Raw genomic sequence first — 25,232 nt, 5'->3', positions numbered from 1 at the left:
ATATTTTAAAACACAACAACAACGATTTTCTCTTCAGGAGATTCAAAGAAGTTTGTCATATCCAAATTTGTCATATTGGATGGGTCAAATATATCATTATTTTGGTAGGCAAAATTGGCTTCCATATTTTTTTTCCTTTTTCCTTTTTCCTTCAGAGAATATTGATACAGATCAACTAAGTGTTTCAATGTATGACAAAAATGTAACCAATGCCTAGTTATATCACATCAAAAACTTTTTTGTTCACCACCTTTTGAATTCTTATCCTGTGGAGCCTTTCCTTTATGATTATCATTTCGAGCGATTATTTTGAAATTTGGATGATTAGAACAACCACCACGAAAACAATAATTATTTCTTCCTCTGCCATGATCGCAACCTCGACCACAACCATGATCTCGACCATGATTATTAAAAAAAATCCAGAGCATTCGCTTCAGGGAATGAGGTTATTCCATTTGGTCGATCTTCGTGATTCTTCATCAATAAATCGTTATTTTGTTTGGCCATAAGAAGACATTAAATGAGTTTAGAATGTTTTTTAAAACCCTTTTCTCGATACTGCTGCTGCAGGAGCATATTCGAGACATGAAAAGTAGAAAATTTATTCTCTAACATATTCACATCAGTAATTTTCTCTCCGCACAACAAATTTGAACTGATTTTAAATAATGCGGAGTTGTAATTACTTACTGATTTAAAATCTTGTAACCTCAAATGCATCCACTCATAATGAGCTTTATGAAGAATATATTTTTTTTTTTTAAAATTTTTATGATCAGGTGCAGGGATATTTCACTGTTAGGTATTCCATCTTTAATCCCTCATGGAGATGATAGCGAAGGAAGATCATGGCTTTTTCCTTTTCCCAACTTGATGTCGTATTTTCTTCTTTAATTGTTTCCTCAAGGTTCATTGCATTCAGAAGTATTTTGGTATCAAGCACCCACAATAAATAATTATTACCATTAACATTAAGTGTGGTGAATTCTAGTTTTGTAAGATTTTTCGTGGTAACACTATCACAAGACGTTATATTTATATTAGAAATTTAGTATATATCAAACATAAAAAAATACTATTTAACTTATTAATTATAATAAAGAGGAAAAAAACAACATAGATCTACCTTTAATGGAAATATTAACAGGAGCTCGTTCTGATGACGTGTTGTAAAATTGATGAGCACAACGAGAACACGGATATGGAGAAAATATAATATAATAATATATAAATATAATAATGATTAATGATAAAATAAAATAACAAAATATATAAAATTTATAAGTATGGAAAATAGAAATTTGAAATAGTTTTTTTTTTTTACCAATGTGCATATATTCTAAAGCCCACCAAATGTCGTTGTTTATAGACAATTTGGCAAGTAGGGAGTGGTTTACATGAACACTAATAGTGTATAGTTTTGCGACACATGGAGTAATGAAATGGGCAAAGACCACTTGTACTTTGACATTAAGAATGGACATCTAAATTACACTTTTTTTAATATTTATAATATTTATATATTTTTCTTTTAGATTTGTGGCTAACTATATCAACTCCCATTTAGTTAGACCTTAACTAACATTATCCATAGCTACATATTAAATGACCACACGAGTTCCTAATTGTTCCATTAATAAAATCATAGGAGCCACATAGAAAAGAAAAACACCAACTTTGTCAAAACAAATAGTACTCATCCATTTTTTAACCAATTTTTTAAAAACTATATTGTCACAAAATTCTTGTTATTCTAATGGGCATTCGATATTATGTTATTCTTACTCGGGCGTCATGTAACGAAGTGAAAATTAATTTTTTGGACTAAAGAATACTTTTAATATCAAAACTCCTATAAAAGTAACATTTTATTTAATATTTCTGTACTTTCAATTTATAACAACTTAGCTTCTATGCTTTAGTATATAATAATTTAATATTTATATTTTAAAATTTGTAACGATTTTATTCTTATCGTGAAAATATTAAGATTTAATTCAATTTTTTAAATGTATAAATCGATAGATTAAATAAGGAACCAAACATATTTATAACATCTTCAAACAATATGTCGTAAATATAATAAAAGATGATACTTTATTTTGATAAGAATTTTCATGATATGAACTACAAATTGTAACACATAAAAGCTTAAGAACCAACCCTATAAGACTCAATTGTCACGTGTCTTAATTTTTTTAAGGTTAAATTACGAATTTGATTCCAGTATTTTGGAGAACGTTAAGTTGAGTCCACACAGGACTTAAAATTCAGTATTCATTTTTCCATCATAAATAGTCTCTATAATAGGAATATTTTTTTTAATAAAGTGCTATCAATTTATAAGAATGAAATTTTAATATTTAATATGAATTAAACTTAAAACATATCAACTTGATAACCATTTCATTTTTTTGTTTTGGTTTTTGAAAATTAAGTTTATTTTCTCTCAATTTCTTACAACGATTTATATCTTATTTTCAAAAATTGATTTATTTTTTTAAAACAATGATACAAAGTAGATAAAAAAAAAGTTAGGGGTCAAATGAGATGTAAATTTTCTATACTATAGTAGTTTGAACAATTTTTTATACTACATCCACTTATCGTGTATACAAAATTTATGAAGATAAATTTATAATATAAACAATAGAAATATTTGTAGACTCAATTTTTAAAATTAGAAATTTTTTTTTTAATGATTAATAAATGAGTCTAATTTTTTTTATTTAACTATTTTATAAAATTAAAATGAACTGAATGAAAGTCATGTTAAGTGTAAAAAGAGTGTAAAAGTAATGAATATTGAAAAGTAAAACGCGTTTATAGGAGAAATGGACAAAAGGAAAAAAAAAAAAAAGCGTTTTTTAAGAAATGAGGACAATCAGCATAGGTTTGCGTGCACGTCTCTGCCCAACACACACACAAAAAACCCATTTTTTTTAAAAAAAGTTATTTTATTAAAAAAAGAAAAAAAAAAAAGGATTCCTTTCACTCTTATGGCCTCATGATTGCATGTGAGTAAACCCTACGTTATTTCTTTTCTCTCCCATACTCATACCCTTTTAACCTAACCGGTAAAATCGAACATAACTCAATTGATTAAAATACATTTATTTTTAATGACACAAAATTAGAAATATGAGTTTTTCATCATCGAAATAGAAGAAAATGTTAAAAAATTTATATTATTTAATGATGTGTTATATGTATTACTGTTTAGAAGATTAGAAGTTTTTTTTTAAATAAACAATAAATTTAGCCTTTTTATTTTTATAAGCACCTATCAATCTTTTTCTTATTCGATCTTACCCATTTCTCCCCCATCATCTCATTTCATTTCATTTATTTTTTATTTTTTATGTCATCTTTATAAAAAGATAAGTAATTAATTGCATCATACTCAATTGTCGGTCACAATTTGTACATAACGAGTTATTCTTAATTATTATTTATTTTTTGTCATCTTTATAAAAAGAAAAGTATTTAACTGCATCTTACTGAATTATTAGGTCACAATTTGCACATGACGAATTATTCTTAATACAGTGAGATGTATAAAGAGTGGTACATCTTGAAATGGAGTTGGATATTACTTTATAAAAATAACTTTTTTTGATCGTTTGAGATTTTGGAAAGGTCACTGTACCTAAATATTCCTTCCGACATCAATGTATGTATAATTTTAAGAGAAAAATAGGAGGGGAAGTTTCACACACACAATTTTATGTATAAGTTTTTCACACATTTGGGTTATGTGTCATATCATTTTTGAGTTAAATGAATATAAGAGAATAGTTACATAAAAGAAAATAAAATCCTTATACCCATCACTCAAAATTGTCTCAAACATAAAAGAAGAAAATAAATTAAATTAAAAGAAAAAAACTTTTTTTTTCCCATTTTGATGAATTGTCACTTTCTCCTCTATATGGATATAGATAGTGATGATGTTTTTCTTTTTCAAAACTATAAAAATTGACTCTACCAATGTAATTTAGCTCAAATTGAATTATGAAAGTGATGTCTTCAAAAACCTTCATTTCTCATCCCAACAAGCTCTAATTGAAATAGCTAAGTCAATATATAAATAATATTTCTTATTAAAATAATAATAGTAACAATAATAATAATGAAACTACACTTTCACAAAGTGAGATTAATTAATACATATAATTACTGCCATTTGTTTTAGGTGGCCGGACCTATAATCCTTTTCTCATTTCGTATACGTTTAAATTTAATTCTGCCTAAATTATACTCTAATTCTTAATTAATTTCTTTCAACTCAATAATCTCCGAAGGAGATTAAACTATCAATCTTTAGAATAGTAATGTATATTTTAGGTTTTATTTGATAACCATTTGATTTTTGGTTTTTAGTTTTTTAATATTAAGTCTATAAACACATTTTCTATCTCTAATTTTCTTTCTTCGTGTTTAGAGAGAGTTGAGAGAAATTAGAGATATAGATTATTGGAGATTTTCTATTAGGTTTCCAACCGCCCACAATGTTATTGAAAATAAACTTTAATATTAGAGGCCTAATAGGCTTTCACAAGAAATTAACCTAAAATAAATAACATAACACAATGTAAAATACAAATAACATAAGATATTAAATGCTCTAGCACTTTGTTATCTGATTTTTACCAATACTTTCAAAAATCTAGTCAAGTTTTGAAAACTAAAAAAAATTTAATAAAACTTGTTAAGAAAACAGCAAACCATTGTAAAAAATATTGAGAGGAAATAGATTTAGTTTTTAAAAATAAAAAAGAAAAACTAAGACTAAATGGTTACTAAAATAGGATTTTATTTTACCGAGGTATATTCGAATTGACACATAATTCCTAAACCTAACCCATGCATGCTTTTGTTTGTGGAAATAGAAACCCTTCTCCAAATACTTCCACCATATGGGATGGAAGAAATGGTAAGAGGGATTGGTTTTATTTGAACACAAAATGGAAGATATATATATATATATATATATATATGAATGGAATGTTGGGAATGATGGAAGAAGGGAATTGGAAAGTGATGGAGAAGAAGATTATATTGTATTGGGAAAGAAGATAGAGAGAGATGTAATAGAAAAGGGTAACATATACATTAAAGAAATGGGGACCATACTTTGAGTTATAGTGTATGGTCAAATAGGTCGGTTCCTAAAAACATTGACTCCCAACATCACTATATCACCATCACATGGACCAAACTTTTAAGCTTAATTAGGAATAATACCCTCGGACTTTAAACGAGACCGTTACAATATGGTTGCATCTTAATTAAAATTGTAATTAGATGTTCCAACAACTGGCTAATACAAATTCGAGATAATTTTGTTGTTTACGACGATTGAAAGAATACAAGAGAATTTAAGAACTAGACAAATCAAAAAGTAAAACAGAATCCACTTGTGGAGAATGACCTTCAAACCAGATTTCTAAAACATTTGAAATGGCAAGCACGGGAAGCTACACATGAACAATAAAATTACACTAATGGTTGACAAGAAGGAAGTTGTTAGTTTAAGTTAGAGTGAAATGATGCTAGCTACAAGAAACTATCTAAAAGTAGAAAACGATGATTATGAAAACCAAATTTGAGAGTTTTAGAGAGCTCCACACTGATTCAAAACCCTAAAAAGAAAAAAAGATACTTTGTTTTGAATATGTATGATAGGTTGTTTTGTTATTGGAGAATGAAATGGAATTATAGTGGGAAGGGGAAATTCAAGGATGACTGCGGAAAGGAAACCCTAAAAATCATTCCAAGAAAACGCGTTGCTTTCGAGCACTGTGTTATTTGGAATTCAAAAATTACAAAAGAAAAGACAAAATCCTGTTTTTGCAGTGGTCTACTTTTTATGTTGAAGAAGGATATAATTCTATGAGATGAGAATTATGATTATCGATGAAGACAATGGATGTTGTAGAAGCTGCGGATTCTTCAAATACCTTGTCAAGGTAGAATTTGTTGGGTTTTAACAAAATATTAGAAGTGCAGTTTGTCCCACATTGGTTAAATTGAAGAATAGGGATGGAATCCAAGCCTATAAAAAAAGTCCATGCCCCTAGTTTCAAGTTGTTCTAGTTAGAAACATTTTAAGCTTGGGTGTACTAACTCTAGTTAAATTCCCTTTATGAATTCTCTAGTTTGAGAAGAGTATGAGTAGTATAAAAGTTTTGTGAGAGTGCTTTTGTAATTAGAATTGACTTGCCCCATTGATTGATTGAGGGACATGGACAAATTTTCATAGTGATTTCTTTTTGGTGGATCGTGGTTTTTCTTCTAGTTGGGAGTTTTCTACGTAAATTCTTGTGTTTTAAGTTTTTTCTTGTAACAATAGAAGTTAGGGGTTTTCCCCCAACATTTATAAGATATATAGGTCTAAATGAAAAAGCGATACTACACCATTTTGAACTCGAGACAACCTTCGTGCTTGACTATGAGTTTGATTTGATTAGTTAGAGGACACATTTTCCAGACGAAACTATTCTATTAGCGGTAGGCAAAGAAAAAGATGAAACTCCTCATGATTGGCAAATGTTTTTCGACGGTTCTAAAAAAGAAGTAAGAAGGGACTTGAAATTTATAGTCCTTACTCAACTACATAGAGACGGTTAGTCCTTATGCAACTAAGAACACAAGAAGGAAATCTACATCTACAAAGAAAGAAAGAGATGACAGCATCTAAGGGCTAGACCTACTAATATTAGATTAAACCACTAACCAAAAAGTTTAAATAGATTGTAATATATTATCAAACTCAAAAAAGAAAAAAAAGAGAGATAAAAAATGGTTATGGAACTTTTTTTATGAACATATAAAAGCTTTAGTATCAAATTAAACTCAAGTGGAAAAGCTTGGGTGTACTTAACTGAGGGATATTTGTTGGGTTGTGATGAATTTTATTGTCATCATTATCATTTTAAATTGAATTAAATTACAAGTTTAGTCGAAAAATGTTTAATAACTCTTGAACTATCTATTTTGTGTTATATGGGTTTCTAGGTAGATTATTCCTCTTCCTATTTTAAGTCTAACCGGGTTTGAACATATATCTAAAACTTTAAAAATCAATTAATCTATTAGATATAATTTGAATTTTATTTTTAATACAACTCTAAACTTTCAGTTTTGTATCTAACGATCGATTTTAAAATATATCAAAGTCAATGATAAAGTTTAAGAATCTATAAGACACGAAGTTGAATGTTTCAAAAGACTTAATTGACACACTTATACAACTTCAAAGACTAAACAAACACAAATCTTGAACTATATTTAACCTTTTAAATTTCAAATGATAGTTACTTTTTTGTCGCGACTCTATTTTCGTTGACGCAAAATATGGAAAATTATAACAATACATACATTTGTTACCGAATATTAAAAAATAAGATTAAACATTTTTTTAATGATTCTTTGTTGTAGGTATTTTTGAAATGCAACCACCTAAATCTAGCTATTTTTGTAAAACCCAAATTTCAACAACCAACAGTTATGTTTTCACTTCTTGCTGTATCATTTCTCGGAGTCCCATTGGGCCTGGGATCCATCCACACATATGGGCTCAGTAATTAGAGACAATCAGAACTAATGGGCCGAACTTTATAGATAAGGCCCAACTTAAAACGATCTCTAAGTCCAGAATCAAACCACCAATGTGGATACTAAAATTGGGCCCATTAATTTAGAGGCTATAAATTGAATTGGGCTTTTGACACATATAACCTAATTATATAGGTCTAATTACAAAATTGTCTTAAACTTCCTAATTTTTTTTTTTTTCATGAATAGCCTAATGGATGAAATGTTACACAAAAATCTAGCCCGAATATCTATATGATCCACGAATTTCAAATTTTGAAAAGGAATAATAAGAAATAAATAGAAATAAGAAAAAACATGTATGGAATAATAAAAAAAAAACTATATTCATACGCATTAAATGATTTTTTCCATATTCATATGAAAAAAATAGAATTTCAAACATTTTAAAAAATAATAATAGGAAAAAAAAATAGAAATAAGAAAAGACAATGTAGGAAAAAAATAATCATATTCACATGCCTGGCAATTATTGATAACTCACAGATAAAAGTCATGTCGGCTATAGTACATAGTATATGTGAGATTTATTTATACACTTTGTTTCAATTTCAAATATATGGACATATTTCAATAATCGGAGGATGCAATCTATCTTAATATAATATAGATGTGTATATATGACAAATTATGTGAAATATATATCTCAATAGAAACGAGATTAACATTAAAATATGAAGTATATATTATATAAAATCTTAAATTTGTATTTATTCTAAATACATTTGAAATAGACCTCATATATATTTGAAATAAACATTGTGTATGTACATAAATATCATATAAACGAAAGAATAAAATAATATTCATTACGCGAAATAACTTAACAAAAAATATCCCCAAATTGATGGGATAAATACCATATAAGTGAAAGATAAAATAACATTCATTAAATAATACTCCATGTTCATTACAAGATATACAGTATTATTTGATAAGACGATTTTTTTAATATTTAATTAAATTTTCGATTGAATTTTTAATTAATATTAAATTTTAAGAATTTAAAACTTTAATAAGAGAGAATGAGTATTAAGATTATATTTATCCGAAAATTAGGACAAAATCTAGATATGAAATATATTAGAACTTTAGGATATTTGTGAATTTTGGTTCATGAACTAGATTAAAATCTCTAAAACTTTCCTATTGAATTCTTACATTTACAAGCTTGACATGTTATAAATGGGAAATGGTTTAACTAATTAATACAATGTGAATGTCCATTATGATGGGTTTGGCTTGGCAACTTTATTGTTTTTTTAGTTCAATAATTGCGAGATGAGATCGAACCACCGATGGAAGTATTCGTGGATTGAGTTGGATTGAAATATTTTTTAGATCCAACCTAATTGTTCGGTTTGTAAATTTCCAACCCAAATAACCCTTATTAAAAAATGAACTCATCCCAACCCAATCATGAAATATTTGGGTTGGGTTGGTTCGGATTACTTGGGTCATTTACTTAAATCTTTGTTCTAAAAATAAGTAAAATATTAATATGTAGAATTTTGATTTAATTATTTTTAAATATTAAATTAAAATTAACAACTCAATTTCAATTTATATAATGTAAATTTTCTTTCAAAAGTGCTAAAGAACTATTTTATGAACTATTAGAGAATAAATTATCTAAAAGATAATGAAATTAAATATAACAAAATTAAATATATCTATATATAGTTATACCATAAGTAAAAAAAAAAAAATATTTTTTTAAAATAAACAATAAGTTTGGGTTGGTTTGGGTTACTTGGGTGAACCTTGAACCAACTCAACCCAAAAAAATTTTCAGTTATTTGAACCCAACCCAACTCAAATGAGGTGCGGTTTAGGTTGGGTTGATTGACTTTTTCTAGTCATTGGATTTTTTAAGCACCTCTAACCACCGACTTTAAAAAAAAAAAAAAATTATGTCAATTAGTCTTGATCATAACTCACTTTGACGGATTAAACATTAGAATAGAGTGATGAGTTTAATTTGAGACGTTCAAATCTAGATTAAGGGAATTAGTAATTATATACGATATAATTACACGTTTAATTATCATATGAAACGAAATTGGAGAATTGGATAATATTTAAATATGATTTAAATATTAATTACATGAATAGGGATTCATATGATGAAATTGGTACTTTAATAATTTAATATTATGTATTAAATTATTTTAATTAATTGAATTGTTTAATTAATTAATTAAATTTATTTAAAATTAATTGTTTGAATTAATTTTATTTAAAAATTGAAAATTTGAATTTTATGAAAATTCAAAATAAATCAATTTTGTTTTTAATTTAGATTTTAGAAATTTAAATTAAAAATTTGAATTTTTATAAAATGAATATTTGATTTTAAACCAATTTTCATTTTGAGTGATTTTTTAAGTGCATTTTTCCAAAATTCAACACTCAATTCCCACTCAAATCTCACGAGGAAGTGCTGTCAATTGGCTCTGCAATCTGATTGCATGACTGAGATGAATAAAACCTCAATAGATCTGAGCTGGTTAGGACTTCTTGGTTGACTATTTTTGCAAACAATTAGGGTTGAAGAAGAGTTCTTTAAAAACCAGAAAAACCACATTTTCTCTTGAAATTTCTCCCAATTCCTATTCATTTTGGATCCCACAATCCAACCTAGAGAATAGTAGGGAAGATCCAGTGGTGGTCTACAACCATTTGGAGTCAAGATTCAAGCTAATTTCGTGTATTCAAAAAGTTGTTCAAAGGTAACTTCTTAAAACCCTCTTATTTCTTATAAACATGCTTACTTAGTTGATAAAATTGATGAATTAGAGTGCTTAATGATTCTATTTGCTTCCGCTAATTGCATGTTAACTCCATCACGTGTCTAATATGATGGGATGTACAAGCACACAATGGAAGCAATCAAAATCAATAAGCACTTTAATTACATTTAATTTGGGTTCTAAAAAGCATGCATGAAAACATTCTTCAAAGAATTGAGTTTCAGAATTTATACCTTTGAAGAAATCCTCTTGATCCTTGCTCCTCTCCACATATTGGGCTTTCAAATCAACAATAGACCACCAAGAATGTCTTCTATACTATTCTCCAACTTGGATTTGAGTGGTGGAATTCTAGATTGAGCTTAATTAGGAGAGGAAGGAGAGGGTTTGAAGAAGGAAGTTGAAAATTATGCAGAAATTTCCTAAATTTCTGAGATCTCACTCTACAGTTTTGAAAACTGAAGATATTTATGTTGGATTTTATATCCTAAAACTCGTGGTTTGTAAACAATAAACTTATTTTGTAAATCGATACGGTTGTTATTGAATATATGAATTCCTTATTTCGTTTTAGAAGTAAATCCAATAAACTAAAAGATCCATGACTGTTATATGAGTACTTGAACTTTATGTCGAGACATAAGAGTGGACAAGGTTCGAGTAAATAGTTAAAATGATCTATAGTATACGAATAAAGTTGGGTGCTTTATTCTAGTAACACTATTGGATGCGGCCCACTTTATAGTTGTTACAATTTGTTGGAAAGTGCTACAAACGAAGTGATTCTGATTCGTTCATGTATTGACATTGTTGGGATTGGTGTCCTAATTCTCCCGGAGTCTCGTAGTTTGTAATCTGTACACATTGTTATAAATAAAATAATAGTTATTTTATTTGACATTTACTCATATCTGATAAACAAAGTTCTATGGTTATTGTATGTAAATTTAAGCATGTATATGAGATATACAAGTGGATCATGCCTTAAGTGATAACTTAAATAGGTTTGTAGTATAAGGATTAAGGAGGGATACCTGATCCTGGTGACACTACGGATACGACCCACTTTATAGAGGTTTACAAGTATTCTGAATTACTACACATAGTAGATCCTGACTATTCATGTGGAGACATGTGAGCGGGGGTGTCCTATATAAAGAGTTTGTATAAGACCGAACCATGAGATGACTAGTCTCTATATATAACGCCGTTGATACTTGAGACTTACATCTCACCTAAACGACCATAGGTGACATGACCTCAATCTTGAGTGTTTTGAGAACTCCTTCCATTGAGAGCGGTCCTTTGATTAGTATGGGTGTGAGTGGCCAGATTACCAACTTAACATGCCTACCTTTTTGGGGATTTGTCTAATTTGGGAGGTGGGAACTCAATTGCACAAGATGGAATTCACTCATTCCTTGAAGTAGGGGTAGATAGATAGATTGCTCCCTTAAGAGTTAATTCCGGGTCTTGAACATAGTGGCCACAACTTCTCTTTGGAAAAGAGGACTCGGTCATATTAGGACTATGACTTATGTTCATTAGAGGTATCAGTGGTACTTAAAGAGTTAGATGTAACTACAGGGTCATAACTGGTTATTGGCCCAGCTGTACTTACGAGCAATCTGTGAAGGGTTATCATACTGTTGATTGGTTGATGTGGATACATAATATATCTCTAGTAAGAAGAGTTTAGCTGTCGGTCTTTAGTGGAGTACCTAGCAGTTAACAGATGGTGGATCCTGTGACTAAAGAGTTTAGTCAGTTACTCACGTACCGTTGGAGCTTCGAGCTACAGGTCCATAAAGTTCCCTTGATAGCTCAATAGATTCAAGTTGAGAATTAGTTCTTAGTATTAGTTTGAAATGTTCAAATTAACAAGAGAAAATTCGATTATATATGATATGATCAGTGTGATGTATGAGATACATCAAGTGGAGGATTAATGTATATCAGATTTACATTAAGTACTATGAAATAGAAAAAGAACTATGGTTTATATGTTTCATGAGATGAAATATTAAAACTATAGGTTATAAATATACTATGGTAAGTTGGTTATCATATATATTTATAATAATATTAATTATTGGATAATCATATCTTTTTCTCTAATAACCAATTGAGTGAGAGGTTATTGGTGGTTTCATGATAACTATGAGATAAAAGAAAAAATGTTTCCCTAAATTTAGTAGTTGAAGATTTGAGAAAGTTGCTATTCTCGGCAAGTTCTCACGGAATTACTGTCAAGTGAATAGGATTCACTAAAGATAGCCGAAGAGAGACTAAACGATCGTGGTGTGATACTACACGATAGTTCACTCAACTAGCCGTTAGCTAAATGATCGCGGAGCATTTGTTAAACGATTGGGCATTCATCTATGCGATAAACTTGTCATCTCCCACTTGCTCAATCGTTTACATGATTGTTATTCCTCCGGTCTCTTCCTCTAACCAAGTCCACACAGAGCCCACACTTCTGGATTCTCATACTGAGAATACCAAGGTAGCCATTGTGGTGGTGTCTTACTCAACTGACTGAGGTCGAGGTATTGGAGGCCATTCGTTGTGTTTGCGGTGTTCGTGTGGTGGTTGTTTATTGATTGTGCTGAGTAGCAATCGTGGAGATTGAATGAGCGTTTGTGGTCGACGGAGTTTGAAGATGAGTCTTCAAAGGTATGTATAAACTTTCCCTTGATCTCTTATGTAAGCATGCTGTAATTTCGTAATGTGCATAGTCTGTAAGTTTCCGTTTCTTGATTGTAATTGTGTATGTTCAAATACGAATGGAATTTGGAACGATCATTTCGCTGCTCATGGAAATCCTTATATATTTGATTTCCTTCAGACATGAGTAGTGGGGGCATCCTATGCAATAAGTTTGCATAAGATCAGACCAAGAATTAAATCACTCTTACTTTATAACACTGTTTACTGTTTAAGACTGACTATTTCAAAGCGATGACCTAGGTAACTTGACCTTAATTCTGAGCTAACTATGAACTCCTGTTTATTTGGGATTATCCTTAAATTTGCATGGGTGAGGATTGGCTCAACAACACCGGTTCAATAAGCCTCCCATTTCAGAGATAAGACTGGGTAAATAGCTGGGGACATATGGTGCAAGACGGAATTTACTCCTACCCACTTTTAGGGATAGTAGAGAGGTTGTTCCCTTAAGTGCTAAATTCGAGTCTTGAATAAGAGGCCCCGCCCTCTCATTGGCCCGGGATGGACTCGGTTTAGTGATTGGATCATAAAACAATTGTTCACTAGAGGATCAGTGGGACTTAAGGAGCAAGATGTAATCTCGGGGGTAAAAAAGCTTTTGATCCAGCCGTTATTACGAATAACTTGTGAAGGGTTAACTTACTCATCATGGTTATATATAATGGATAATATATCATTAGTGTGAGGATTGCAACTACTGGGCTTTAGTGTAGTGACCCGGTAGTTAACGAATGCTGGTTAATTAGGTTAAAGAGTTTTGCTGGTTAATTGTGGATTGTTGGAGCCCATGATTTGTAGGTCCACGAGGTCCCCTTACTAGCTCATATTGGACTAAACCTTAGAACAGTGTGATGAATGAATTTGAATTGATCAAATTCGATTTTTGAAGCAAAGTGTTAGATATGTGTGATATATTTAACCTAATGTTTAAATGTGAATTAAACATAAAAAGAGAGAAAATAGGAGATATTTAAATAAGATTTTAAATATCAAGTTTATGAATAATGATTCATATTGATTGAAATTTTTGTTGGATTTAGTATTAAATTAAATTAATTAAATTATTTAGTATTAATTTAATATTAAAATTTATTATTATAATTAATTTTGAAATTAAAATGGAATTGATCAAAATTACATTAAAAGTCAAATTATTGACTAGGTCAAAAATGCAATGGAAGTTAAATTGTTGACTTTTGACTTGTCAAATTTGTTGACTTTGGACTTTGTGAGTCAAACTTTGTCCAAGTTAGTGAAAAGATCCAACATTTGTGAGTGGAAAATTCCAACTAGAGTTGGCAACAGGGTCAGGGCGGGACGGGGGAGGGTTCCCCATCCCCGTCCCCGATCGGGGATTTGATCCCCATCCCCACCCCTATCCTTGCCATTTCAAGTCGGTGACGAGGATAGGGATTCCCCGTCAGGGAAACAGGTCCCCGCGGGGACCCATTCCCTATTTTCTCTCTTATTTTCCTATGGGGACTTTTTTTTCTAATTTTTTTTTGTAAAATTATCTTTGCTTTGGGCTTGGACACGTTTGTTGGGCTTAGATTAGGCTAAATTAAAAACCACGATAAATGTAAAAAGTTAAATACCTAATATATATATAGAGAGAGAGAGAAAAAAAATGTTTAAAAATCTAATTATATATGTAGAAAAAATATTTAAAAACCTAATCGGGGTGGAGTCAGGGTTGGGGACAGGGCGGGGACACCCTTCCCATCCCCACCCCGTCCTTAGTTCGGAGACCCTAAAGAGGTCCCCGGTTTGACCAAATCCCCGGTCAAATTGGGGATTCCCCGCCCCGATCGAGGTAGGTCGCCATAGGGAATTTTGCGAACCCTAATTCCAAATATTGAATTACTAAGTGTTGTCTTCAATTTGAAGACACTTGTCCCACTTAATCCTACTTTGAGTTAGTGGTTTTTCTAGTGTCAAATTCTCATCAAACTCAAAATTGCATGTCATGCATGAAATGACCTATAAGGAGAAGAGTTATATGATATTTGATTTTTCTTGACAAAATGGATATTTATGAGATTTTTGAGAAAAAAATATTAGGCCTAAATCTCTTTCAAACCTTAACGTATTCCTCTCCAAATTAGTCACTCACTAGATCCTACCATCCCGTTCTGAGGCCAGAGAATAGTCGGGAAGACTCTCCTGGTGGTCTACGAACTGTTCGTGAGGAGATTGGAGTGGATTTGGAGAAGCTTTGGAGACTACAAAGGTTATATTTCTTAAATCCCTTTGATTTATTTTGATTTGCATACTTATTCTTTAAAATTAACCTAATTAGAGTACTTTAGATATTTTATTTCTTCTGCTACATGTGTATCCGTTCCTTCAATTTATTCAACAATCACATGCAACCACTAAATATAGCAACCATATGACACTTCAATTGGCACTATCATAGTTGGATAGGTGTTGTTCTAGTGTTGAATCCACAAAACAACTTAAAATTGATAAAAATCAATTTAACATTTTAAATAATTAATTAAACATAATTAATTAATAATTATTAAATTAACCAAACACCTAATTCATACATGAATCCTATTCATGTATTAATATTTAAATCAATATTTAAATATTTTAAACTCTCGAATTACATTTAATTTCAACAACATTAAACATTAATTATATTGAGTATAATTATCAAAACTCTAAATATAATTTGAAATATGAAATTTCAAATCCTAATTTAAAATTCGAACACTTCAAATTTAATTCCCAAATTGAATTTGAATGCTTCAAATTCACTCAATATACTAATCTAAGATTTATGAGCTAGTAAAGGGATCTTATGGACCTACAGATCATGAGCTCTAATGATTTGAGATTAAATGACTAAACTCTTTAACCGAATTAATCAATATTCGTTAACTACTGAGACACACCACTACAGCTCAGTAGTTGCACTCTTCTCACTGTAGATATATTTCTGTCCACTTGATTTAACCATAATCAGTAAGTTGACCTTTCATAGATTGTTCGTAATATCAGTAAGGTCAAATGCTGTTTTACCCCCTAAATTACATCTTGCTCCTTAATTCCCATTGATCATCTAATGAACAATTGGTTTACGATCCAATTACTAAACCGAGTCCTTCTCGAGCCAATGAGAGGGTGGGGCCCCTTGTTCAAGACTTAGATTCAGTACTTAAAAGAAAAACCTTTCTACTATCCCTAAATCAGGTAGATGTGAATTTCGTCTTGCACCCTATGTCCCCAGCTATCTACCTGATCTTACCCCTGAAATGGGAGGTTTATTGAGCTGATGCTGTTGAGCCAAGCCTCACCTATGAAAATCTAGGATAATCCTGAATAAATAGAAGTTCATAGTAAGCTCAGGAATAAGGTCGAGTTACCTAGGTCATCGATTTGAAATAGTCAGTCTTAAACAGTAAACAACGTTATAAAGTAAGAGTGACTTGTTTCTTGGTTCGATTTTATGCAAACTCATTGCATAGGACGTCCCCGCTCCTCATGTCATTTGATGAACGAAGCAGGATCACTTTGTTTGTAGCACTTTACAACATATTGTAACAACTATAGAGTAGGCCGCACCCAATAACGTTACTAGAATAAGGCACCCAACCTTATTCATATACTATAGACCGTTTTGGCTATTTATTCGAACTTGATCCATCTTTATGTCACCACATAAAGTTCAATTATTCATATAGTAGCCATGGATCTTAGCTTATTGGATTTAATCTTTACAAGTGAAATTTATATATTAAATAACAATTTTATTGAATAAACGTCAATAACATCTTTATTGATAATAAAAAATGTTTAACATTACTAACTGTGAGTTTTAGGGCATACAACCCAACAAACTCGCACTTGAACTAAAACTCTAATGGATTTTACATATATACTAATATATATACATTGTTGAGTAATTAGGAAATAAATACAATAAACTAGGGAATCAGATACCCTGTATTTTTCCCACTTGCCCTAGTTCTATCTCGTAGTCCTAGTCCCACTAGGTGATCTTCGAATACTTTAGCTTTGAGGGCCTTTGTAAATGGATCAACCAAGTTGTCTTCAGAGGCAATCTGCGTGACAATCACGTCTTCTCGGTGTACAATCTCCCTGATGAGATGGTACTTGCGCTCGATGTGTTTTCCGCACTTATGGCTTCTAGGTTCCTTTGAGTTGGCAATTGCTCCACTGTTATCACATTATAGGGCGATCGACAGATGCATATTTGGAACTACTTCCAAATCAGTCAAAAACTTTCTGAGCCATACTACTTCTTTAGCTGTTTTACATGCAGCTACATACTCAACTTCCATGGTGGAGTTAGTAGTACAACTTTGTTTGATGCTCCTCCACATTATTGCTCATCCGTTCAGAGTAAATACTGACCTCGAAGTAAATTTCCTAGAATCTATATCGATTAGAAAGTCAGAATAAATGTATTCTGTAAGGGTCAGATCCTTAGCACCATACACGAGCATATAGTCTCTCGTTCTCTGAAGATACTTGAGGATGTTTTTAACGGCAGTTCAATGATCATATCCAAGATTAGACTGATATCTGTTGACAATTTTAACTGCATAGTATATGTCGAGACGAGTACACAACATGGCATACATTAAACTCCCTATTGTTGATGCATATGGAATTCGTTTCATAACCTCAACCTTTTGAGGTGTCTTAAGACACCGTTTCTTAGACAAACGAATTTCGTACCTAAAAGGTAACATACCTTTCTTGGAATTCTGCATTTTATATCTAGACAACATCTTTTCTAGCTTTGTAGGTCTGTACCTTACTAGCTTGGTCTCGCTTTCTTTTGTAGATCCACTAGCAACCAATGAGTTTTACCCCTTCTGGTTGATCTACAAGATCCCAGACTGAATTGAAGTACATTGACTCCATTTCAAGGTCCATGTCCTTTGTCCACTGGTGCTTCTCCACATCTTCCATTACTTGTTTGAAAGTCAATGGATCCTTTAAGCCATCATCAGGTATGATTATCTGAGTTTTAGTTAAACCCATGTATCGGTCAGGCTGTTACACAATCCTCCCACTTATTTTGAACTCTTGAGAAGGATGTGAAGTACTAGTTTCATCAACAACTCTTGTTGAAGGACCTAATTGATCAACAACTGTTGTTTATCTATCTTTTGTTTCTCTGGACATCTCACTTAATACTAGCTTACTGCGAGATTGATGATTTTTAGTGTGGTCTTCCTCATGGAATATTACATTTGTCGACATAAATACTTTATCTTCCTGAAGATTATAAAAGTAACCACCTTTTATCTCTTTAGGATAGCCTACAAATAGGCATACTTTTGAACGCCATTCCAGCTTCTTTGGATTTTGCACCAACACATGTGCTGGGCATCCTCAAATTCTGAAGTGACGTAAACTACCTTTACTTCTCCATAACTCGTAAGGTGGTTTTGAAACACTTTTTGAGGGAACCATGTTTAATATATACACCGCAGTCTCTACTACATAACCCCAAAAAGAACTTGGCAACTGAGCATAACTCATCATAGAACGAACCATGTTCAACAGGGTTCTATTTCTCCTTTTTGCAACACCATTTTGTTGAGGTGTGCCAGGTGCTGTGAGTTGTGATTGAATTCTGTGTTTTATCAAATAGTCTTGGAATTTTAAGTTCATGTACTCACCACCTCGGTCTGATCGAAATGTTTTAATCTTTTTACCTAATTGGTTTTCAACCTCTGCCTTATATTCCTTGAACTTTTCAAGTGTTTCAGATTTATGATGCATTAGGTAAGTGTAGCCATATCTAGAATAATCATCAATGAAGCTGATGAAATATTCATACCCTCCTCTCGCTTTAATATTCATCGGACCACGAAGGTCTGAATGTACTAGCTCTAAGGGTACTTTGGCTCTAAAACCTTTTCCAGCAAAAGATCTTTTGGTCATCTTACCCTTAAGACAAGATTCACATGGCGGTAAGGAGCTATCTTCTAATTGGTTTAGAAATCCACTCTTAACCAATCTCCCAATCCTATTGAGATTAATGTGACATAATCTTAAGTGCCAAAGATAGGCATTTGGAGAAAATTTTATTTTCTTATTATGAGTTTCAGCTGTTAAACTTCTTTATATTTAAAACGACTTTTACGTTAGTCGGTTTTAACACGTATAAGTTATTTTCTAAATTTTCAGAATATATCTTAATATCTTTCGAAATAACGAACGCTTCATTATTTTCAAAAGAAACTTTATAATTATGTTCTAGCAAACACAAGATAGAAATTAAATTCCTTTACATAGACAGAATATAATAAAATTTTCAAGTAAAATGTATCTATCTCCAATAAATAACTTCATATCTCCCAATGCTTTAGCTGAAACAACCTCTTCGGTCCCTACCTTAAAGGTTGCTTTACTTTTTGTAATCTGTCTCCAGGAATTAGTTTCTTAAGGAAAGCACGGATATGATTAGTGGCACTTGAATAAATTATCTAGGTTTTTTTTTTAATTTTTTTTTTTTATCATTTTCCACTAAACACGTCTCAATGACAAGCAAATCATATTTACTTTGTTGTGCTACTTTTGTATCCTCATCTATGAAGTTCAAAACTTTTTGATTTAAAGATGAGTTGGGAGATAGAGGACATTCCTCTGTTAAAACAAGTTTTAAATCATCATTTGCTAGTATATTTGATTTGCATGTTGAATATTTAAAATTGTTATTTTTGTCGGAAGTGAGTGAATTCATAGAAGTCAACATGTTGAAAATATAAACAAATTTTAATTATTTAACTGCTTTTAAACCCAAATCAATTTTTAGAAAAAGTAATAATATACCAAAAATTCATTATTTATTTACAACGATACTATAGTGAGTTAGAATAAGTGCTACCGAGGGACAGTTAAATACTCCTTCATTAAAAGACATTCTTGACTAAATACTATCTCCAGAATAATTCTTATTCCTATAGTTATTTAGTTACCATTTTCGGTCAAGAACTTACTAACACTTAGTAATTCTGTAAGAGTAACCCTCCATTTTCAGACTTCAGAGGTCGGCCCCAACAATGGTACCGAATTGGAAAGTCAAGTTTGGGAATGGACCTAAGACTATCCATTTCTAGAGTTTGAGTTATTTTGAATCCTATATTACAACCCTCCGAGGGGATAGCCATGGTTAGCGACTAGCTAATGTCGCTTAAAAAACGATAGTAGGCACAACATAGGAATCTCACGGTCCAAACTAACAGAAGAGACCGCAGGACATGTTGACACATATCCTTCACCCACTTACTATGAACTACTTTACCCATTCACCTTGCTATTGACTTATGCAAACACTTTCCGAAATGGAGGTCACTCCCAGGATGACACGAAACCGAGCATGAATCTTACTATATGAATTCTTTAGGGACGTGAGAGTTAAAAATCAATATATCGTATATATTTAATTTTACTATGAACTATTTCCATTGTTCACCTTGATATTAACCCATGCAAATATTTTCCGAATGGAGGTCACTCCCATGTTGGGATTGGTGTCTTAATTCTCCTGTAGTCTCGTTGTTTGTAATGATACACATTGTTTGATGAATAAAATAATTGTTATTCCATTTTGGCATTTACTCAGATCCAATAACAAAGCTCCTTGGTTATCTTATGTGAACTTAAGCATGTATATGTGATATACAAGCGGATCATGCCTTAAGTGATGACCTAAAAAGGTCTGTAGTATAAGGATTAAGGTGGGATATCGATCCTTGTGATAGTACGGATACGACCCGCTTTGTAGAAGTTTGCAAGTGTTGTAAACTACTACAGATGGTAGATCCTGACCATTCATATGGAGACGTGCGAGTGAGGGTGTCCTATACAAAGAGTTTGTATAAGACCGGACCAAAAGATGACTAGATTCTGTATATAATGCCATTGATACTAGAGACTTACATTTCACCTAAACGACCATAGGTGACACGACCTCAATCCTGAGTGTTTTGGGAACTCTTGCCTTTGAGGGCGGTTCTTTAATTAGTATGGGTAAGAGTGGCCAGATTGCCAACTCAACATGCCTATATTTTTGGGGACTTTTCTGATCTGGGAGCTAGGAACTCAATCCACAAGATGGAATTCACTTTTTTCCCGCAGCAGGGATAAGTAAAGAGATTGCTCCCTTAAGGGCTGATTCCAGGGCTTGAACATAGTGGCCACAGCTTCTCTTTGGAAGAGAGGACTTAGTCATAGTAGAACTATGACTTATATTCGTTAGAGAGATTAGTGGTACTTAAGGAGATGGATGTAACTATAGAGGCATAACGGTTATTGGCCCAGCTATACTTATGAGTGATCTGTGAAGGGTTGTTGCACTGCTGATTGGTTAAGATGGACACATAATATATCTGTGGTAAGGAGAGTTCAGCTGCCAATCTTTAGTGGAGTGCCTGGTAGTTAACGGATGGTGGATCTCGTGACTAAAGAGTTTAGTCAGTTATTCACGTACCATTGGAGCTTTGAGCTACAAGTCCATAAGGTCCTCTTGGTAGCTCAATGGATTCAGTTGAGGATCAGTTCTTGGTGTTGATTTGAAATGTTCAAATTGACAAGAGGTTATAAATAGCTATGGTTTGTATGTTTCATGAGATGAAATGTTAAAACTATAGGTTATAAATATAGTATCATAAGTTGATTATCATTTATATTTATAATAATATTAATTATTAGATAATTAAATCTTTTCTCTAATAACCAATTGAGTGGGAGGTTATTGGTGGTTTCATGGTAACCAAGAGATAAAAGGAAAATTGTTTTCCTAAGTTTAGTAATGTTGAAGTTGTGAATTCTCTCTCGAAAAAAAATCTCATGGGAGTTGTCAAGTAAATAGGATTTACTAAGCGACAACTTGAAAAAGGTAAATGATCGTGTAGTTTTTTTAGGCGACAGACACGCAGCTAAACGATCGCTTAGCTTTTGCTAGACGATCTCTTAGCTTTTGCTAGATGATCGCTTAGCTTTTGCTAAACGATTGGACATCGATCTATATGATAGGTTCTATCTTCTCCCACTTGCTCAACCATTTATACGATTGTTGAATCCTCCGTCTTCTGTCTCAAACCAAGTCCACACAGAGTCCACCCTCTGGATTCTCACACCGAGAATACCAAGGTAGCATTCTTGGTGGTGTCATACTCAACTCGACGCCGTCGAGGTTCTGTGGAGGCTGTTCGTGTTGTTGGGTGTTCGTGACTGAGCCAATCACTGAGTTCAAGTGCGCGGTGTTCATGCTGTGTAGCGGTCATGTTGTTCGAGCGTTCGAGGTTGCTGTGATTGAGCATTCGTGATCAAGGAGCATGGAGACGAGTCTACAAATGTGTGTAGAGATTTCTCTTCTTGATTATTTGTAGTTTCATGTTGTAATTTCTGTAATGAATGCATAATCATCTGTTTCTATTTATGACTGTAATTTGTAATGTTCATACATGATTGTAATTTGGAATGATCTTTCTGCTTCTCATGGAAATCCTCGTGTTCGATTTCTTTCAATTGGTAATAGAGGAAGGTTGTTCTAATATTCCAAATTACAAGGCTGTTTTGAACTTCATTTTACAGTCTCGGTGGGTTTCTGCATTTGTGTTTAACTGTTAAGTGTATTTGTGGATACAGTTGATGAATGTTTCAGGTTTAATTGCCTTTAGTTAAAGCTTTCTTTAAATTACAAAGTGTTAATTTGTAAAGGCCCCTATGTTTTTTGGCGTAATTAACTTGCAATCGAGTTTTTAATTCAAAAGTTTGAGTTAGTCAAGTCGTTCGTGATGAAGTTTCAAGCATGAAGATGTAGTTCTCAACAAAGAAGAAGACCAAGCATTGGTCGTATCGTGTAGCCTAAAGTAAACGATCGTTGGGATTTACCTAAGCGATCGTGTAGATTTTCCTATACGATCGTATAATATTTACTAAACGATCGTTTAACTAATGCTAAGCGATGGGGTAAATCGTTTACTCTATCGCGTAGTGTTGGTTACCTGATCGCGTAGGCGCTGGTGGTAGACGATCGTCGTGGGAGCATGTGATGCTCATCGTTTAGTAAAAGGCGCACGCTAGATGATCATGTAGTTAGCAAGCCTCATCGCTTAGTTACTACCTATACGATTGTGCATATGCGATATGGAGGTGCTAGCTAAGCGATCGCCTAGGCGATTGTGCTTCGACATCGTAGTCGTTTAGATGATCGCGGAAGGCGGGCGTTGTGCGGAGTGCGCTAAGCGATCACTTACCTCAAGCTTCATCGCTTAGTAAAAGTTACACGATCGTGTAGTATTGGCTAAACGATCGTTTATCTCTGGGAGCATTTTTAAGCAATAGAATGAAGCATTTGTTTTATCGTGTAGACGATCACGAGGAGTTTAGAACACGATGGTTGGAGACGCGTTGCTTCGCCCAGATAGTTTAAGACCCGGTTCGCCTGTTTGAACCGGAGACTCCTTATCTTTGTAATAGTTAGCTTTATTTTTGTGTTTTTAAGGCAATTTCACCCGGTTCATCAACATTTATTTATTTTATACATATGATGTATAATGCTTATATGTCAAAGTGTTTGAAATATAGTTTAAAACCCACATTAGGTTGTGCAATTATTCATGCATCATGTATTATAAGAGTTATATTTTGCATGCAGTGAGCATTATCATGAATCTAGCATGAATAAATTACTTGAAAGCATGCGCATGCATCATGATATATAAGAGTTATATTTTGCATATAGTGAGCATTATCATGCATCATCCTTTTATTATGAGTGTTATAGTCTAAGGGTGAATGGAAACATATTTTGCTTGTTTCATTGCTATTTTGTATAAGTGTTATATAAAAGAAGTAGCAATGAATGTACAATGTATTGAGCATGATATTTAGGTTGTTTATAATCATTATGAATGCCTTGCATGTGTTAGCTTAGCATTGTGGTTATGATTTCCGTTTATAAGTGTTATTAAAGAAATTAGACCTAAAACCAATAAGAAAGAGTTGCATGCGGACTTAGGGTGAACTCAAGTTTTTTAAAAGGGTTTTAAAATTGGATTGAGATAGACCTAAGTTCAAATGATTCTAAAGATTTTAGTAACCTAGACTAATCTTTTAAAATCAGTTTAATATGATCAAATTGGTTGACATAAAAGATTAAATTTGTTTTAAATCTATCTATAAAGGACCTTTTGTCTAAGGTAGGTTCTGGCTAGGGGGGTTCTTAAGTTGAGAGAAACATAACACCCCTACCTGGAAACCTACCTGGAAAGATAAATTAGATATATTTTCAACAAACATGCGATAATTTAGTCAAAGACTCCATTAAAGAGTTTAATGAATGATGATCAAATTTTTTTTAACTATCCAAGTTAAATGTTACTCTTGGGTAAACCTAAAAGTCATTTAGTTAAAATCCTTAGTCGTGTTTTTTCAGTATAAGCTAAACCCTAGGTTATAAAATACTCAGTGGGAGGATGAGATGTATCTGATATGTCTATGATTCCACTCATGTTTCTCCTGAATGTTCACACTGTGAGATTCATGCTTGGCCTCATGATGCCTTGGGAGCATCTCCCTTCGGATGGTGTTTACATGAGTCAATATCAAGGTGGACGGAGAGAGTGTTTATATTAAGTGGGTGAAGGGTGTGTGTCAACACGTCCTATGGTCTCTATTGTTGGGATTGATGTCCTAATTCTCCCGGAGTCTCGTTGTTCTGTAAAGATACACATTATTTGATGAATAAAATAATTATTATTTACTTCTGACATTTACTTATATCCAATAAACAAAGTTTCTTGGTTGTCTTATATGAACTTAAGCATGTATATGTGATATATAAGTAGATCATGACTTAAGTGATAACCTAAATAGGTCTGTAGTATAAGGATTAAGGTGAGATACCTAATCCTGATGACACTACGAACACGACCCGCTTTGTAGAAGTTTGCAATTGCTGTAAACTACTACAAATGGTAGATCTTGACCATTCATGTGGAGACGTGCGAGCGGGGGTGTCCTATATAAAGAGTTTGTATAAGACCTGGACCACGAGATGACTAGACTTTGTATATAACGCCGTTGATACTAGAGACTTGCATCTCACCTAAATGACCATAGGTG

General features: G+C 32.3%; 1 pseudogene; it reads right to left on the bottom strand.

The window, feature by feature from the left end:
• Positions 1–411: 411 nt before the first annotated feature.
• On the bottom strand, positions 412–1,799 carry LOC150032155 (uncharacterized; annotated as a pseudogene).
• Positions 1,800–25,232: the final 23,433 nt, after the last annotated feature.

Source organism: Benincasa hispida, chromosome 12 (genome assembly GCF_027475165.1).
Source record: "Benincasa hispida cultivar pf3 chromosome 12, pf3_genome.v1.1, whole genome shotgun sequence".
In the NCBI taxonomy this organism is placed as follows: domain Eukaryota; kingdom Viridiplantae; phylum Streptophyta; class Magnoliopsida; order Cucurbitales; family Cucurbitaceae; genus Benincasa; species Benincasa hispida.
Note: the sequence above shows the minus strand (reverse complement) of the source record. Positions and strands in the feature narration are given on the sequence as shown.